The 20,114-nt window shown below is 43.9% G+C and overlaps 1 protein-coding gene across 4 annotated transcripts in view; it reads right to left on the reverse strand.

Annotated features, from left to right (window-relative positions):
• Positions 1-20,114, reverse strand: part of LCP1 (lymphocyte cytosolic protein 1) — a 50,936-nt gene that overhangs the window by 24,038 nt on the left and 6,784 nt on the right. For 3 of the 4 annotated variants that reach the window (XM_054653180.2, XM_077173689.1, XM_077173687.1), the window contains exon 1: positions 6,370-6,503. The exons of the other annotated variant lie outside the window; for it this stretch is intronic. The gene's annotated coding sequence lies outside the window, so the exon portion shown is untranslated. Of the gene's footprint in view, positions 1-6,369; positions 6,504-20,114 lie in introns of those variants that run through there. 4 annotated transcript variants of the gene reach the window in all.

Here is a 20,114-nt window from a genome sequence, read left to right on the forward strand (position 1 = left end):
GAAAAGCTGGGCAGGGGAGAGGTTTGGCAAGACAGAGGGCAGTTTGGTGTAGACTGAAGACAAACAGCTTAGCTGTCAGCACAGATGAGATATTGAAGATCAGGAGCAGCTGGGAGGAAGAATCTTGAACTCGGTGTGATGGAGGATCAGTGAAACAGCTGAAGTGTCTCAGGGAGAATGAGGTGAAAGTCAGCACGTGCTTAGATGCTGAGGCAGTATGCTGAGATGGGGAAGACACCTCCCTGGGTCAGTGCAAGAAAGGCACTGGAACTGCCAACAAGAAACAAATGGAAGGCAATAAACATTCAGAAGGTAAATAGAAAACTCCCTGAGACAGTCTGAGATTCAGATGGCTTCAGGACATCCGGATTACAACATTGCCTGGAAGCAACACTTCTTCCTATTTTGGCAAGCTGCATAAACCCACTATTGCAAAAGCAAAACAAAGTTGTGCAAATACACTCTTTCCTCCTCAGAAGACTGCTGAGTTACCGGTTGGTGTAAAAAAGGGAAGAGGTTCTCACCTAAGCTGCTGAGAATACAAGCAAACTGGTACCAAAAGAGCCTCTAGCAAAGCACTCCCTTCCCTGCCATCATTTCCAAACCAATATGTCACAGCCATGCCCTAAAAGCTTCCTTTTATTTGACCTTATCCTCAGAAGAATCTATGACCACACTGATGTTTTAAGAGATCTAATAACAAACTATTTTTGGACTGGAATATAAAGGAAGAACTAAAATAATCTTAAACCTGAACATAATTGCTAAATTGAAACACAGGGATATTGATGTTCTTTCATTTTCTTTTCGATTTTGAAGCCATTCTAAGAGGAGCTGCCTGGTTATGCATTGCTTGGCAAAGTGTACATCCACCATGCACTATAAATAATAAATGGCAAAACCATTAAAACTTCAAGGTTTCCAAGACTTGTATTAAATGGTTACCTTGTTTGATACTTTTCTCCACTGCTCTGGTGTTTAAGCTTTGTTGCAAGCAAGACAATGAAAACCTTGAAGACATGAAATGGCACTTCATAGATAGACATGAAGTTGTACCTTTCCCCAAAGCAAAAAAGCACATTTCATGGGACAACATTGTCCTTCACAAACATGTTTAGTCAGGAACAACTTAACTGTGAATTTAGTTTCAAGAAAGTCAAAGACACTACTAAAATTTACTCACTTTCTACCATCAGGGCTTTGCTTTGTGTCAAGGCACTGGTACTTTGCTAATTATATGATAACTTGTCTGGCTGTTGGAGAGGGGCATGACACATGTTCCCGGCATATATAAATTTCCTGCTATCTTCTCTTCAAACTTGCTTATTTTTTCTGAAATTGATGAAATAAGAGGCACTGGCTGTTGCAAAACAGCTGTCATGTGTTTCATGGGGCAATGTGAGACTGTCCCCCTGCACACACAAAACTCTTCACTTTTCCAGAGCTCATAGCTCTAGCTCCTTTTCTCACTCACAAATTCAATTTCCAACATCCGGCTTTCTGTAAGGGCTGGGGAATACTTCCCCAGCTCTCTTCTGCAATAGACTTTCCCTCCCAGCTCACATCAAAGAGGCAGCCCCAGAAATCCTCCCCCAAGGCACAGCCTGCCCTGGATCATGCCACCAGCAGGGAGGATTGAGAGAAGAATTGTGCACAAACTCTCGTGACAGATCTGAAGCATCTTGAAGGCCAGAAAAGTAAAAGGGAAAACAAGAGTATCTCAGACATATTCAATATTTGTCCCACATTTATTGCACCTTTGGATGCCTGCCTATTCCTGGTCACTCTTCAGAATATCCCTGATAGGATATTCCTCCCCAGAAATATTTCCCTCTACCTTTCTCTCATAAGTCCACACACAAGTCCATATACCCATATGCATTTCTGTTCAAATTATTTGTCTCAGCTGATTTCCTACAGTGTGGAGGGCTGAGGAGGAGACAAGAGAAGATTTTTGAGCTAGGTTCTGATTCTTTCCTCCTGGAGAGGAGTTTTTGCCATTTTCATTGTCACTAAAGGGTGACAAAAAGATAAACTATACAGTAGATCTCATGTTGAAAGAAGAATCAAGGTGACAAAACTACAGCAATGTGGCCTAGAAGTTCCTTAATTTTCAAGTTTCATCTTGTGCTCATCAGCAAAAACCTTCAACTAAAACACAGCAGGCAAAGCCATCTTGTTGGCCATCAGCCAAACATGTTCTTTAGCATAATCCAGAATAGCTCATCTCTCAATTAAACTTCAGTCTCAGCATATTTGCTACTCTCATGCTTTTCTCCTACATATTTATTATTAGCTGTTATTTCTCTTACAGTTCTGATCAAAATAATGTACTTACATCCCTGCACCAGCAGGGTGATCCATACTGCACCCACAGCAAAATAGGATAGCAGCTTTAATGCTGAATTAAAGTGAGCTGCCAGTGATCATTCACAGTGATAGCTTGGGGTACCCAGCCTCCTTAGACAAACAAACAATCCCATCCATGTCCTTTATTCTTGTTTGGTGTCACAGCTTCCAAGCAGACTGAGGGGATTTTTTTTTTTTTTGTGACAGCCTTTTTTCTGCTCGTCATGTAAGATGAAAACCAGAGTTCATATCTCTCTTCCACGCTGGTGAGTAACTCAGACAGCTGCTCACCATGGCTGACAATATCAGCAAACACAAACACCTTTGGAACCACATGCCAATTGGACACATGTCTTACACAAAGACTTTGAAAATCATTTATGAAGCACAAACTGCAACATTTTCAAACACATGAAGTTCACTAAAAAAAGTTGTTTTTTTATGTTATGCATGTTGGGCTGTGACAGTTTCCCTACTGAAATAACTACAGATAAATAAGAGTATTTTTTAAAAATTTCCTCAGGGATGCTGAGCTAAATTTTAAATCCTAAAGTAGACAGAAACATCCTTTGCTCTGTTAACAATGGGTAACTTGGATCACAGTACCTTCAGTTTGGGTGGCATCTTGCTGTTTAAATCAGAGAGGAGTCTTTCTGAAGATATGGCAAATACCTCCTCCCTAGTACATTATAAAGATTCATGATTTAGCCCACAATAAATTACAGTCTTCACCTCAAAGGTTTTTTAAAAGACTGGTGTCTGCAACAGCAAATCTTGCCATGTATGTAGGCACTGGGATTATTAAGATGTTGCACTTCATATGGTTTTTTTTCCCTATACAATTTGAAAAAAAAAACCGAGAAAATACATTTATCACTGTTCAGAAGGAATACAGCAATGCCCATGAGTTATTTGTTAATGTTTCATTTCATAAAGGACCTCATTTGTCAGTGTGATGCCCAAGTCCTAAATCAAATACTGATCAACAGTAGGGAAGGGAAGGGAAAATCCACAGGGTCTGGAAAGAGATGGAGATCTCTTTCCAATATACCACTCAGTGGCAGGAAGGGCTAATCCTTCAAGGAAATTAAGATATTGAAAAAGCAGAGCTCTGAACCTAAAAATACTCTCCTTATGTGTCTTGTATCTGTCAGATACATCCTACTAGGGAGACAGCATTGAGGTGCATATTATTTTTCAGAGTCTGTAGCATTTTTCTTAAAAAAAAAAAAAAATTGATCCAGTACCCTGCATTTCTTGTTGGGTCACTTATCTTTCTCATCTCTTTATCAACACAGACTAGCTAGCTTTAAAGTGAGAACATTTTTCCATAGATAAAGGAACATTTTGATTCTCAAACTGACAGTTTCAGTCATTCAACAGGTGTCCCACTCAGCATGGAAAGCCCTGTCCCACCCAGTTCCATCTTCACTAACAAAGGTGGGAGAAGAGGAGAGCATCTGGAGGGTCTGCTTTGGATATAGGTATGAGAATCTATCCCAGCACAGCTGGGGTGGTAGATGGGCATAAAACCTTGGAGAGACAGATAGAATCTTCTCTTCCTATTCCTGTGTGCTTCAGCCTGAGGGTGAGTGGTCAGGTCATGAAGTAGTGACCCAAATGTGCTGTGGAAGCCTGGTAACTGATGCAAGAGAGAAGACAGCCTCTGCTTCCAGTTCATTTGCAGGAAAACAGTTCCTCTGTGCATGGAAAATATTAAAAATATGTTCCAGCTGTAAAAAGGAGGTTTTTAGATACAAACACATATTTGCATTTGCCTGGTTCCACAAGGATTTATGAATCTGCTGCTGTCTCTCCCATGCCAGGAGTTGAATTCTGTCCTCAGTTTTGCAGGACACCTCAGTGATTCCAGCAGTGACCAGGCCCTTCCACCCACAAAATCAGACCAGAAAAAGAAAAGCACAACTGAACATAGCCCTCCTTAGAGCTGTGCTGTTGCTTGGACCCCTATCCTGTGACAGTGCTGTGCTGGGAGCTGTGCTGAGAGTGTGCAGTGGGAAACTCAAGCAGCACCTGGAGCAGCAGAAGGCACAGTCCTCCTGCTCCCCTTTCCTCTGAAGAATGATTTGGCTTTATGGCATGGACCCCAAGCCTGGACATGCCTCGCACATGCCACTCTCCTCTCTCACAGCCTCCATGTCCAGGACACCCTACTTGTTTCATCAAGGGGCAGGAATTTATTTCCCATCCTACAGCTTTCCCCTTGGATAGCTGTGGAAATGCACAGAGCATCCAACAGACCCTTCTGTACTCCATCCTGCAGCACCTAAACACTGTTTCAGATTTTCTCCTAAATATTTTTCATTTTGATAAACATTTTTACGTTTTGCATCAGCATTTCACTGGAGTCTGCTGTTTTGCATGAAGGAGCTGGGTATGAAAATGAGCTACACTTCTGAATGCACTTTATTCCCCTGATCTCCCCCATCTCCTTCCTTCCCCTTTACTCAATCACTTCCTAGTTCTTTCATGCCTTATAAAAACATGTGGTAATGACTTCTACAGTAGGTTCTCTATCAAGATAACTTCATTCCAAGCTACATAGCTGTTTTAAGCTGCTCATGACTGAAATCAGAAAGAAATGGGGTCAAAAAAATTGAGAGCAAAATACAAGACAATGGAGTGTGTGTTGTAGGTTCTGTGAGTAAGAGAAGAAGAGCAACACCACTAGATTTAAGTGCATACATTTTAGGACCATAATAATGTTCAGTCCAAGGAGACACTCTAGTCCAGTTGAAGAAGCAGATTCAAACCCAGTAAGATAACACAACCCTTTTTTGACCTTCAGCTTCTGAGCTAAATAAATCTGGACCTTACAGTCAGGATAGAAGCAGAAATTCCTGCTCATGTTACCAGCAAGCAGGCAGTACTTCCCAGAGGTACTTCCCAGTCTCTCCGGGCTCTAGCATCACTTCTCAGTGGAGTTTCCCACCACAGAGGGGGTTTCCACATCTCCTGTCTACTCATGAGAGCTTCCCCAGCTCAGGAGGCCAGACTGCTCCTGTGGGCAGGCAAGAGGGGAGGAAGGTGAAACCTGCTGGAGTTCCTCTGCAGGAGGGGTGCCAGAGTGTGATCTGCTTTCAGCAAGGTGGCCAAACCCCATCTGCTGAGCAGCCAGCTGCATTTGCTAGAGATCATCTTCACCTGACACCTGTAGTAGCAGTACAAGATCAGTCAGCCAGCCTGGTTTGAGACTTCGGTTGTGATAACAAAACCTAAAGTTCCAGTGTTCAAACCAAATCCATGTGCTGACAGAATTACTATATGACAAAACCAGCAAGGCTACTGCTCTTACAAAGATAGCTAAGCCTGGAGGCTCCTGTTCACAATAGTACCACCTAAAATATCTGTAGACAATCACAACTCTCAATTCATCCAGAGCCTGAGCTGAAACCCCAAAGAAGGCAAGGGACCAGCCTGACCAGATTTACCAGTCAAGATTTAAAAGGTATATAAATATAACGTTATATAACGTTGGGACCCCCTCCGCCATGTCACTATTTTAAAAGCAGAAGTTCCTACTGCAATCAGGCTCTAGTATGAATCAGTTTTATTTATCCAGTGGAAAGTAAAATTACATTTCTAAAAACCTGATATACATGTCCTAACAGCCAGCAGATTACATTGTAAGCACTATGAGCCAAAACACATTATGCTTATGAATCAGTGTTTCTAATCACTGAAATTAAAATTCCCTTCTTACGTGGATCCAGTCTTCAATCTAAATAATAGCTTCTTACTTTATCATGCCCTTCCAAGCCAATACCAACTCCAAGACTACCATTCTACTCAGCCAAAAGCCACTCTGCCAAATTAAATCTGTCAAACACTTTCCTGAAGGTCAGTAGAACTGCTGTGCACAAAACTACTGGAAAATGCTTCACACTAATACAGAACCTGCTGTTTTTTCATGGCAGCCACAATTTCCTGTGCAGTTAAACTGCTGGGGTTCTCAGTGAGAGCAGCCTGCCAAAAAACCACCAGATGCTGTGATCTTACCTCCTGGGCTCAAGCAGTGGGTCAGAGCAATGAAGAGCTCAGAAGCTGCAAATCCAACAGAAAGGGCAGAACTTCTGAAAGAAACCAAACCTCTTGTAGGGTGGAGGGACTGCAAAGCAGCTGTCACTGCAGGCAAGGAAACACTTCCTTTTTTGCAGTGCAACTAGGCAAGCCCACAACTGAGCCCAGAGAGGGAAGTGAGTGGTGACAAAACCCCATAGTGCAATAGATTTTGTCTTTATAAGGAAACAAAGCATGCTGTGGTCTCTACCTCTTCATCTCAGCTCTCCTCCAATAAGGGCCATTGCTCTGTGCCGCTTCCTCTCACTGCCTCTCTTGTTCAGGAACACAGGCACACTCAAAACGCTTCCTCTCTTCACTGTAAGGGTGGCCACATTGAGGCACAGCACAGCAGTGACACCTCACCCACCAGGCAGGGCTGGCTGCCAGGCCAGGCTGGAGCACAGTCACCAGGCATGGAAACTCCTCAGCATCACCATGCAACCTCTGCCAACATCGGACTGCCCTCCCCGGGAAAACTTCTTCCATGCAAGTACTTGGAATTTCCTTTGATGCAGCTTGTGACCTTTTCATTATCAGTGTTCACTGCTGACAAAAGGCTGGCTCCATCTTCTCTGTGAGCTCTGATGAGGTTGGTGCAGATCCAAGGTTGGCCAAGATCCCTCTCAGCCTTCTCTCCAGGCTGAGCAAGTTGAGCCCTCTCTCCCTATCCTCTGATCTGTTGTGCTCTATCCCAGTACCATCCTGGTGTCTCCCTACAGTTTATCCAACTCTTTAGTGAATAGGGAAGCCTAAGAAAGAACACAGCACTCCTCACAGCACCTCACAACTGACACAGATCAAGGACACATTTCCCAATGCACTGAGGGTCACTTGTAAAAGTGCTCAATGGATGCAAATATAAACCATCTTTCAAGCCCCAACAATGCAGCACTGCAGAAGCCTTAGATCTGAAAACACATCAAGAAAGAAAAGTTAATAATCAGTCCCACAGGGATTTTAGGAAATGTCCTGCCTTAACAGCAAGATTCTTGCCACTTTACACAGGCTGAAGAATCATCCTTCAGATTTTTCAAAAACTTCTGTTCTGACTTTTACCTCTGAAAACAGGCAGTGTAAACAATTACCAAACTGTATGTCTTTAATGAAAAAGCTGTCATTCACCAGCCCATGAGCTACATATTGTTGTAAAGAGGTTCAAGGAAGCCCTTTCATGAACAAATCCTCATAATTAAGATCCATCCTTGAATCAGCATACATTTACTCTCTTCAGAGGTACACTGAAACACTTTCCAGGCGTTTTTGGTTACTCACTTCTATTGAAAAAATACTTCCTCTATAGTATTTGATTATTTGATAAGCTGTGCCACAGCTCCTCTTCTTTGTTTTCTAGGATATTTTACATGAGCCTGATGGTTTATCCCAGCTTTTTTCTTACAGACCTTTTCCAAATCCTGAATTTCTTTTGTTGGTCTCCACGATATCCCATTAAATGCTGCAATGTCTTTTCTGAGATAAGGAAGAAGGCACCAAAGGGATGTGCAGTCTAAATCTAACATCCTACTCGCACAGGAAAACTGGGGTGGGTGTTTCCTTATCAGATATGTTTGCTTAACCCACTTAGCACCCTCTCTTGAATTCTTACAGTTTATGCAAAAGGTAGGGGAGCAACTCAGAGTTTCCACCATGCTGTGTGGTATTTTATAGTCACATGACCTAGACTGAGCTCAACATTGTGTCCTCAGCACTGATTCAACATCAGCACATCCCATAGGCACCAGCTGTGTTAAGGAAGCGTTCAAACAAGCTTGGAAATACAAGGAGAACAAGGGTGAAATTTAAAGTATGATGGATTTATGAGGCAGACATAAACAAAACAAAAATTTGACATGTGGATCATGAATCCCTTTTTCTGCTTAATTTCAAGACCTGCTGGATTGTCACTGTATAGCTAATAATGCCGTCTCACCAAATATTATTAAACTTAGGTAGTCTTTAGATACAACCCCGGCTGAAGCCCTGTCATGACACACTATTTAAAGCCTGCACTGTGCATCCTTAAATGCCACACAAATAGCAATTTTACTGGGCAGCACTGAAACACATTTCAGTGGGACAATGTGATAGTTATCTCCTACCTGTACCTGGTTAACTCATACCTATGTGTGGACCTTTGTGTTGTTGCTGACAATGTAGGATTCCATGGTGTGTTGTTGCTGACAATGTAGGATTCCATGAGAATGATGTCTCTATAAACAGGGCATGATATTACTACAGTCCTGGTTCCTAGAAGGGTGTTGAATTGTAACTCTACAATATAAATAGCTTGCATTTTGCCACAAAGTATGCTTATGGCTAGGAACAGGCCAGCTGGTGTTAGGACAGGCTGTGCTGTGGGACTGAGTTAAATGTCCATTACTGTCCCACCTCAGAAAAACAATACACTTGACCTACAGCTTCAGTCTTAGGGCCAAAATATCAATGCAGCTGCTTTGAGATTTATGTCCATTAAAGGTAAAAAAAAGTAAAGGAGAGGTGGCCCTCCAATTACAGGAAAAGACATTAGGAAATATCAAAGATGATTGTCTATAAATTAAGTACCATAAATTAGCATGCACTGTGTTCAATCACTTGCAGAGGGAGGACTATAGTTGTTAACAGACCATGCCCCTGAGACACAGCTGAAAAGGTCAAAACCAATCTTTTCTCTGCTGTTGTCACCACTACACCACTTCACAAGTCTTGACCCTTATTGTGCCTGTAGGGCCTTTCTTTCCAAGTACTCTTGGCAGTACTGACACTCCCATCCTGCTGCCTGTTTTATGCAGCCATACTTCACTGCAGATCAGCCAGACCGTATTACCAGAGGCTCCAAAGCCTTCCATGAGTTACCTGCTCCTTGCCTCAGCCCCTGAGCCAGCTCTGAGTGACAGAGCACTTTCACTTCAGCCTCCTCGCCTGCCAAAGGGCTCTCACCTCCCTCCCCTTCACGCCAGCTGCCTTGGGGAGGGCAGAAACTGTTGTCATCTTATTGCAGGGGCTCCATACTGTTGTCTCCTTATCACAAAAGTTCCGTACCTTCTTGGTGTTTCTCATGGCCAGCTCCTCAGAGCACTGACTCTTTCTTCTTCACAAAGCAGACAACTGACTCCAGCTCCCTTCTCAACCAGCCAACCACTCTTTCATAGCACTCTTCTTCTCATTGGCTACAGCTGTGGCCTGTTAAAGTCAGGCCTGTTCCTAACCCTTGGTGATTGGCCCAGCTGCAACGCCTTAGGGGTAAGATTACTTTCTACACTATCTTTATTTTCTTATATTCTGTCCCACTACAAGAAACTGCCTGTGCTCTCCTGCCACAAGGCTTGGATATTTCCTGGCAAAGTAAGTGACAACCCAAAAAGCAGGCAGGAACCAGTAATCCCACTTCCACCAATGAATGGGAATTATATTTGAAGGATCTGGGGCATCTGCCTAAGAAGAGGTCCAGCAGCTTTGGCAGTGCTGTGTTCTGGCAGCTAGGAGGGGCTTGCAGGGATCCCCAGCTGAGGAGGGAGCTGGGCTCTGCTGTAGGTCAGTTGTTTCCTTATGGGCACTAGGGCCGGGAATTCCTGGGGGGGCCTTTCCTGGTGCTCTCATTTTGAACTGCCCACTGCAATCTCCCAAGAACTTTGCCCTCCTGCAGGCTGCTTCTGCTTCAGGAAATGCCTTTCTCCAAAAGCCATTACTTTGCAAAATCCCACTGGTAGAATGCCACTTCTTCCTCGCCCCAGCTGGTTTGGTCACAGGTTGTAGGCCCCACACTCTGGGGTGGGAAGAGTGTGGTAGGGAGCAGTGGGGACTGCAGCACAGATCTTCCAAGCTGAATGGAAGCTTCTTGTGGACCTTGCAAAGTGTCTGATTAAATGCCAGCACAATTTTAAATTAACCCTTTGAGAGGAACATCCTGGGCCATGAAAAACTAGGGCAAATCAAAATAATGGAAATTATTTTAAAATTATCTCCTTTTAACAAATAATATCTTGCTCAAATATAAGCACAGAGGACTTGATCTAATTCCCACAGTTTGATGCTATTTGAGTTGCACCTTTATTTTGTGACTCTGTCCTTGTTTCCATGAAAGTCAGTGACACTTCCTGTAACCACTAGTGATTTAGGCACTGAACTGCCTCTGACTATGGACCCTGAGAACCTCAAAGCTGTTGAAAGGTAAATGAGTCTTTGTGAAGCAGGAGTCATTATTCTGATGGCATGTGCTCAGGTGCCAGTTGGTAATCTGACCCGCTGCTGGGTCTGTGTTAGCTGTGTACCCTGAAATGCCACCTGTGATCTCTGCAGGAGAGAGAATACTACAGATGGGGCTTTGCAGAATGCATGTGAAACTCAGACCTTTTACACTGTGTTCCTCCTGCATTATATATGTCAGAAAAAGCCCTGAGAATGCAAAGCAATTGGGTGATCCCACTGAACCTGTCCCAACATAGATACTGGGATCTGTTGGGGGTGGAATCATGGTATCATGAAATACCTCTCGGTGCAACAAGAGCATCTCATTCTTTGTCTAAATCTCTCCATGCAGGAAGGAGTGGGGTGGATCTACCCCTGCCAGAGCTTTGCCTCCCTCCCTCCCTGAGAAACCTGGTCTCCAACCCCCATTCAACCACCACAGCCCATGGCAAGTGTCACCAACCCCCGTGGGCCTCTGGTGTGGGCATTCCCAGTGGTGGAGAGGAGAGGCAGGGTGGAGGGTGATGGCCCATGCCATGCACACAGGTGTGAATGAAGCCTGTGCCTCACAGCAAATATGGCAGCCCCAAGTGCCCATCAGCAACAAGACATTTATGCTTGGTCAGGGAGGGACACCCAGGCTTACATGTTGGCAAGGCTGGAGAAGAAGCAATGTAGAAAGAAGTTCAGTCATACTGAAAAGCATGACTTTATGACTTTGGTAGGGTAATTCTCAGATCAGCAGCTCTCCAAACCTCACCCTTTCCCCTGGATCTGGGCACAGGAATGACCAGGAGGATGATGGCCTGTTAAAGCTAGGCCAGGAGACTGGTTTATGACTTCCCATGCTTGTGCAGCTTTCAATTTCCAAGCCCTATACTCAGTAATCTGTCTTAGGGTCTTCCAAGGAAATCTTTATTTCAGTTTCACTACAATCTATCTTATTCGTGAATCAAGATGAGCCACAAAATTCAAATAAGTAGACTGTTTCCACAAAGGAGAAGGCCACCTCTGTCTAGGGGATACAACCTGCAAGCTTCCAGCCCAGGAAGATTTACACTCCCCAAAACCTGTGTTCAGGAGGGTTCCAATAGAACAGCCCCCAGCGGCAAAGGAGGGGACAGGGCAACACCTGATTGCTGGTCTTGGAGCAGGTTGTTCCCTCAGCAGAAGTAGCCAAATATCCCTGTGAAGCAAAAAGCAGGCAGCTCTTGAGGCCATGGATGAGCTTTGAGCAGTTGGATTTGTTACCAAATTCCCCAAATCATTTATTTCAAAGAGATCTCTGGCACTGAAGTGGCTGAGCGGGTCTGAAAGTTTTCCTTGTGGCTCAGTCTCGGGCCCTTGCAGAGAGCTTAGTCTTACTTAAAAGTCATAAGGCACAAGATTAATTTCCTGCAAGCAGTCTGAACTTTGAAGGAGAGGCATTTAAGCAAGTGAAAAATGAAATAGCAGGGAAAAAAAACACCCTGTAAAATAAAAGCAATGATAAATAAATAACAGGAAAGTGTACACCCCACTTCAAGTGTAATAGGTTACACCCAGCCATGAATTATTGATCAAAACCATCCATTTGCTGCAAAGGGGAGTAGCAGTGAAATATTAATAACAGTGCATGAGCTAATCTTAGGTTTTACTTGGTGAGAGAGAGACAAGAAGAGGTTGGAGAAGCCTGGCCACTCTTAGCTCCCAGGTTTGGATGCAGTGGGAGAAGGGCACACCTCCAAGGCTCTCCCAGGAAAGCTGCAAGTCCCACATTTCCCACAGAGACTGGCAGTGACTCTTCCAGCTGATAAACCCATTCCCAGATGGAGATGGGTCTAGAAGTGTCATTCATGGAGGCTGTTGCAACAATACTGTCTGTCCTGTTTTGGTAGCCCTACAAAAGAAAACCAGTGTGTTGGTTAGAGCCTAACTCAGTCCAATGTGTTTCCTAGTTTTTCTGGGTTTCTTTCAGGAAATAATTTGACTTTGTGATGGAAGGAAATACCTGAAAACGTGACTTTGGTGGGTCAGCTGGCCAGAGGCTTACAGGAGTAAAAAAGCATGAGAAACAGATGGGACAAAAAATATTTTATTTTTAATTACTCTTGTTATGCCAGATATTTTTGCTAAACTGTGAGGAAACAAAGTAATGATTTTTGACAATCTGATTTGGCAGAAGCTTACTTATGGTTAACCAACCTTCTCATGTACTTTCAGCCTCAATCTCACTCAGTTTTTGGAGAGTGAACCACTGTCAGCTTTGGCACAGCAGCAGAATGGGCTTTCCCAGGGCCCCTGCCCTGCACAGGGTGGCTGTCACAGCCAAGACAAAGCTGTTCTGCTGCAAACTCAGGCACTGCCAGCCCACTGCCAAAATTTAAAGTACCTGTCTTCTTCTGCAAACCATGGCAGGAGAAATAAACCCCAGGATTGCTTACAAATTACAAATTACAATTGTTTACAAATTACAAATTACACTGTTCTCCTGAACAGCAGACAGTTTTTTGCCAAGAAAATAATAATTCAATTTCCTTTGGATCCAGATGAAAATTTGCACACAAATACCTGTAGGACTGAACAAAGCATCATGTGCACATGGGCTCACTTGCATATGTCTCCTTGAACATAGTCTCCTCCTCTATCATTATGTTCTGACTTTATAGGATTTTACATGTTAGAAATTTTACATCCTAGTCTGTCTGCTCTGTGTTTATCTTAGTTTTCTTCTTTTTCTTTTCAGCTTTTTAAAAAGCTATATTCTTGCCTAGCTTCCTCTTTCTTTGGCATGTTTTCCGTTATTATCTCATTTTTCCTTTACACATTGTCTTTTTTTTTTTCCTGCTTTTCCATCTACCTCTGGTCATTTCCTCACTCCTGCACAGGCAGTTTCTGCTTGTTTGCTCTCAAGCTTTATAGCCAGCATTCCTCATAAAATTTGTAACTGAGCTCAGAATCTCCATTTCTTGTTTGCAGCCTTTCACATGCCAGCCTGGGGCTCAAGTTTTGCCCTGGAACTGCTGCCCAGAAACACTTACAAGCAGTTATTAGTTCCCGTCAGGAGGAGAAATTTTGCATAACACAGAAGGAACTTGCTGGGTTTCTACAGCACATCCGATGTGAAAAAAATATTTCCCCCTGCACTGCTAAACTGAAGGGGTTTTGTTTCCAGCCTTGCCAGGGTTGTGTTTTTGTGTTTGCAGAGCCAGTCCTGCTTCTGGAGCTGCATCAGGGGGACCAGGCATCCTCCTGCAGGTGAAGGGTGAAAGCCAGCACTAGGTTGTCCATGCCCTTGCTGAGCATCAGCCTTTTGCTCAGGAAGAACATGCCCTGCATCTACTGAAGCTGCAGGAAGACAATAAAAAGATTGCGTTTTGGGGGGGAGGTGTTTTCTCTAGTGGAGGCATCCTATGGAAATGAAACACAGGAGGGATCTGTCTACAGCTATCAGAAAGGAGGCTGTAAGCTAGGGTGGGGTCAGTCTCTTCTCCCAAATAACAAGAGTAAGCGGCCTCCAGTTGTGCCAGGAGTGGTTTATTTTGGTATTAGTAAAAATTTCTTCCCTAGGCAGGAACAGGCTGCCTAAGGAAGTGGTTGGCTCTCCATCCCTGGAAGTATTTAAAAGATGTGTAGTTGTGGCAGTCAGGGATGTGGTTTAATTGTGGACTTGACAGTGCTTGGTTTACCATTGAACTTAATGTAATCTTAATCTGTGATTCTTTTATTATATTATTCTGTGATCTGAGGTCAGGCTTTTCACAAAGCCCCTGAACCCAACAAACTCTTACCTGTTGCATCTCTGTTTTTGTAAAGGAATGTGGACAAATCTAGTCCTCATAATGTTTTTACTTAGTGATTAACTAGATTTCTGGTCTGAGCTTGTATTTGGGATTCATCTCTTCCATGACACATATAAATTAAAAAAAAAAATAAAAAGAGGAAAAGGCTTTGGAAGGGAGAAATGCTGCCCCCTCTAGCAATGAGAAACACTGATTATAGCTGGCACAAAAAAAATCCAATTATGATTCCTTTATATTCTTAGTATCAGCATTGAAAATTTCTAGTAAGCAAAAAGAAGCTTTTCCTTGATTTTTTAGTTTGTTCTTTTAAAATTCATCTTCCTGGTCAAAGACCTTTCCTACTGGTCAGCATTGATATTTCTAGGAAGATCCACTGAGATAAGGCTGGAAGAGATGTGAATACAAAATCCCTGCAAGGCAACTGAAGGGTATCCTCCCAAAGGCATGCTCCTATTCTCAAAGTCTCTCTCTAGAGCAGCAGCCAGGCTTTGACAGTAATAGTGGCCAAGACACACCTGAGCAAAAATTTGAGGCAGCCTGAACAAGTTTTAGCAAACAACATATTTAGCACCTGACTATGAATATAGTCAGGAAGACCCTCGATAGCAGGATAGTTGCTAAGTTAGAAATCCTGTTGTCATCTTATTGCAGGGGCTCCATACTGTTGGCTCCTTATCACAAAAGTTCCATACCTTCTTGGTGTTTCTCATGGGCAGCTCCTCAGAGCACTGACTCTTTCTTCTTCACAAAGCAGCCAACTGACCCCAGCTCTCTTCCCAACCAGCCACCCCACTCTTTTATAGCACTCTTCTTCTCATTGGTTACAGCTGTGGCCTGTTAAAGTCAGGCCTGTTCCTAATCTTTGAAAATTGGCCCAGCTGCAACTCCTTAGGGGTAAGATTATTTTCTACACTATCTTTATTTTCTTATATTCTATCCCCCTACAAAATCCTACAAGAAGTCATATGTTACAAAAGAGAAGACCAGCCTTTAATTTTGCTCACTGCAGAAGTGAAAGATTTTTGAGGGAGCACAGAGAGATGGGAGATCCACCACTCGAAACCAAGTACCACGGTGAGGTGTCAGACACATGTCAGGTGCATGAGTTTGATCCCAGAGATGCTGCTTGTGTTGCTCCCTGTGGATATCATCCAGGAGCTGCCTGGGCAGAGCATCCAGAGCAAATCCATGGACAAGCAGAGGAGTTCCTTGTTTCTGCATCCTCACTTAGATGCTCCATTTTCTGTGCTGCTGTGGCCAATGCACACTGGAAGCTAATGAGGCAAATACATCAGGTGTGTTTTCAAATGTCAGAAGACACAAAAGAGCCCTTAAAGGACTGTTCTTGAAAAAGAGAACAAAACTTTAGCTGGAGTGTTATCTAAAAGACAAACTTGAAACAAGCATTAATTGCTCTTTTGACAAAGTGTTCAAGAGGCACAGGGGAAACTGAAATGTTAAACAATTCAGTAGCAAACAAAAACTCCACAACTGTATTGTTGTATTTTTGTGTGTGTGTGTCTGTGTCTGTGTGTGTGTGTGGTGTCAGAAACTTAGAAACCAAGGCCTTCCAGGAGAAAAGCCCTGTGCTATCCAAGTGACACACACAGCGGTCACTTTCCCCCTCTTTGCTGTCACAAAAAAACCCCAAACTATTCCAGATAGCTGCCCAAAAAATCCCCTGTATAAACAGCTCAAGAAGCAAGGCACAAGGAGCAAGTGTTTGGCCCAATCCATCTCTGCATCCCACTAAATAAATGCCCAGACCACGGCATCTCTGCAGGCCACCCCCAAGCCATCAGTGAAGTCCACTGTCCCAGGCACTCACTGACCAGAAGGGAACAGGTGCACACAACCCATCTCCTAAACCAAAACCCTAAAAGGGACAGTGTCACTGCCCCCATTGGCTTTGCTGCCCAGTTTCCATTCCTCATTGTACAGCTGAGCAAGTGAGCAGTATGGCTTTGGAGATGAGCTCAGGCAGATCTGTTTAGCCCCTTCCTGGATATTTATCTGTGCCTCATGCAATGAATGGCAAACTCCATCAACTCTGAGGTCAGCTGTTCCCAAACAGCAGAGATTCAGACCCCTGGACACACTGAAGATGAAGGAAATCTCTGCAGATGATACACAGGCCAATATCACCTGTAGGTTGTGACCTGTAAGTGGACAACTGGCCTGTATGGCCAACTGAGGCATGGCCACCATCCCTGCCCCTGGCCAGGCAGCTGGAGCTGTGCCAAGGACAGGACCTGGGCATGCAGGGAGCCTGGGGTTGGGATTGCCCCAGGCCCATTCTGCTTGCCACGTTCCCACTGAAGCACCTGGCAAGCACTGCCATGGGCAATGTGCACAAACTGGCTGAGGAGTGCACCCCAAAACCTGGGACCAGGCACAGGAAGCCACACTCTTGCTTGAGGGTGAAAATGGCATCAGCCATGGTGAAGTGCTGGCCATTCTCCATGGCACATCAAGCATAGAGGAATGTGTAATGCAGCTGAGATTTTTTTTCCAGAATGCTCCTGAGTGCTCGCTTTTTCCTTCACACCTTTCTGTCTTCTCTTTTCCTATAGCAGATTTTTACAAAAGATCCTGAAGACTCCAGGCACTGTGGTTCCAGAAACTGAAGAAAGACAGAGAAGAAGAAAGATAGATTTCCCATAGGTCTTGCACTCTGCCAGATGACAGACAGAAGCAGGTAAGAGAAAGCAGACATAACAGGCAGACAGAAGAATGGTTTGCTCTACCACTATAATTCAGAGAGTTGCAAAGCATGGGGGAAAAGGAAGGAGCATCCTTACTTTTTATTTCAGTCCACTTTGCTAGCCAGGACTAAAGGTCAGACACACAGGAGGGGTGAATTGAGATAAAAGAGTAGCACAAATCATCAAATAGCTCAAGGGAAAGAAGGTTTAGTGTCAAGAGTGGCAGAAGAAGTCTGCCTCATGGTTAAACTTGCTTTTTCTTGTTTAATGCTCCTTCAGGCATTTCTGTGTCCTTGGCCACCTGGTGAGTTATGAGCTTCACGTGAGCAGCAATGAGTTTCTGACAGGACAGGAACTCTAAATCCTTTTCTAAGCATTACTCTGGAAAGTATCTAAGGTTTAGGTCTAACTAGGTGTGTTCTTCAGCTCTTCACAGCGTTACATATTACATGACTGAGTAGTTGTGTAATGAAACATCCATTTTAGCTGTCAGAAGCTGTTTAGCTGACAGAAACACCGACTATAGCAGAGCCACCAAGGATGTCACACTGAAGAAGATCCCACCAATTTGCCTGGTTCCTCTCTCTCCTGTGTATGTGAGCTGTTCCTGCAGTTGCAACATGAAGAGGAAGAAAAACTGGGGTCTGGCTCTGATGCTTGCAACAATCTCCCCCACACCCACCTCTTCCTGACTCCTTCCCCAGAGAAGTGAGACCCACCATGCTCCTGAGAAGCACACTGACCCTGTAATGCATCCCCAGCTGCATGGGGCACACTCTGGTTTGCAAATCCCACTTAAACAAGAGGGTTTGCAGGTACCTTTGCAAAGACTAGATTTAGGGTTTGTTTACATTTCCACAGTAGTCTCAACTGTATGTTGCAAGCTCTGTTTCCTCCATTGCTGAGGAGCTGTTGTCTTTGATTGTAAAAGTAAGTGTACTTCCATATCCCAGTGGGATTCCAGCACTATAGGCATTCTCTGCTTAAAGCCCAGGGATGCCTTTGACAAGTTAATTTCTGAACACAGCACTGTGAAAACAGCAGGCACAAGAACCATGATGCTACAGCTGCCCTATGCCCAAGGGTGTGTTCCTCCAGTGAGTGCAAGAGATGGAGACTCATGAATGAGAAAAAAATGATTGTGCATTTACTGAGATCCCCGCACCAGCTGCTCTGCAGCCTTGCATCAAAACTTCATTATCAGCTTCTCTGGGCCTGGATTGAAGGCACTTGAGATAGTAGTTCATGTTTGGACTCAGGTGTTTATTATTTCTTATGAGTAAAACAGTCTCACTATTGTGAGTTCAGCAGCTTTTCATAAGAAGGCACAAAATGTCTAAAAATCTCTTGTTCCAAGTTTCTTTAGGACTAAACTATCCAATTAAGAACTTACACCTAGATTATTTTCCCTTTTAACCCAATAACTGATCCCAAAGTGCTGCCATGCAGACTTTTCTGCCCAATTACTAAATGCCACCCAAACCCATGAAGAAGAAGGAGGAAGAAGAAGCATGAAGAAGAAACCCAGGATGACCCCTTGTGCCCTCCATCTTGCTTCCATCCACTACATACTAAAAATCCCAAAACCTAAATTTCTCACTGTGATACACCTACACTACTCTCTATAATCACACTTTTGTGGATTCTAGTCTATCTTGAAGTCTAGGAAACTTTCTCCATGAATGAGGGTCAAAGTCAGTGCTCCCCTGGGGGTCAGGGCACCCCAGAGCAGACAGAGAAATATTCCTGGTGCTCTGGGTTTCCACACTTCATGGCCTCCCTTCCCAGCACACAGGTACCTGCATTCTCAAACCCCAGCTTTTACCAAAGGACATATTTTCAGCAGGTCTCCCTACCAGCCCTTGCAAAATAAGTCAGCATTTAAGCAAAGGCCGTGTGCTTGTGGTTTGCATGAACAGAAGCACCAAGGGAGGTGACACTCCCCCTCTTCTCCACTGTTATGAGACCCCTACCTGTGCTGCTTCAGCTCTGGAGCTGGGACCCCTAAATTAGAACATGAACCTACAGGAACAAATCCAGAGGAGGGCCACATAGAAGATCAGAGAGCTGGAGCACCTCTCCTACGAAGAACTGGGTTGTTCAGCCTGTAGAAGAGAAGGCTCCAAGGAGATTTTTTAGCAGCCTCCCAGCACTTAAAGGTGCTTACAAGACAGCTGAGGAAGAAATTTTCACAAGGGCATGCTTTAAGATGAAAGAGGATGGGTTTAGAGTAGATCTTAGGAAGAGTTAAATTACTGTGAAGGTGGTGTGGCCCTGTGGAAGCTGTGGATGCCCCATTCCTGGAAGTTTTCAAGGCCGGGTTGGATGGAGCTTTGAGCAACCTGGTCTAGTGGAAGGTGTCCCTGCCCATGGCAGGGAGGTTGGAACTAGATGATGTTTATATGTTTGTTCCAACCAAAACTATTCCATAATTCTGTCTAAAATTTCTGGGACAATGCCACTGCATAGATTCTGTCTACACAAGACAGCCCACACATCCCACCACAAGAAAGTCTCTGAGGAAGGATAAGAGGATAAATACAAGGCAGATACATGGTGGTCAGCTACCAGGATTTCTGGTTACCATTGGTTGCAAAGGCCCAATTAAATATGTGCATGTAGACAATGAAGGCACAGTAGTGCAGAAATTCTGAGATTCTGAGAAAAATCTGAGTTAGCTTAAAGAAGCTAGCTCAACTGAGCTGCTGCCAGCTTATCTATTCTACTTCTCCCATTCAAAAAAATAATAAAAAACTTTAAAAAAATAAGAGAGAGATATTTCTAAAACATTTGTCCAAAAGAGCCCTTTCACTGTTTGAAATAGAGTCCTAACTCTAAGTATTGGTTGTTGTTCCTCTTCTGACCTTCTGCCTGTCTATCTTGGGCATGTTATTCTGAAAGGGGATGTTGACGAAGTCTTGACACTGGGATTTAAGAACTGCATACACAGGCAAATGCTTGGGCATTCACAGCTTTGCAGCAAGCAAGGGTTATCTGACAACCTTGTAAAATG

This window comes from Agelaius phoeniceus, chromosome 2, assembly GCF_051311805.1.
Source record: "Agelaius phoeniceus isolate bAgePho1 chromosome 2, bAgePho1.hap1, whole genome shotgun sequence".
In the NCBI taxonomy this organism is placed as follows: domain Eukaryota; kingdom Metazoa; phylum Chordata; class Aves; order Passeriformes; family Icteridae; genus Agelaius; species Agelaius phoeniceus.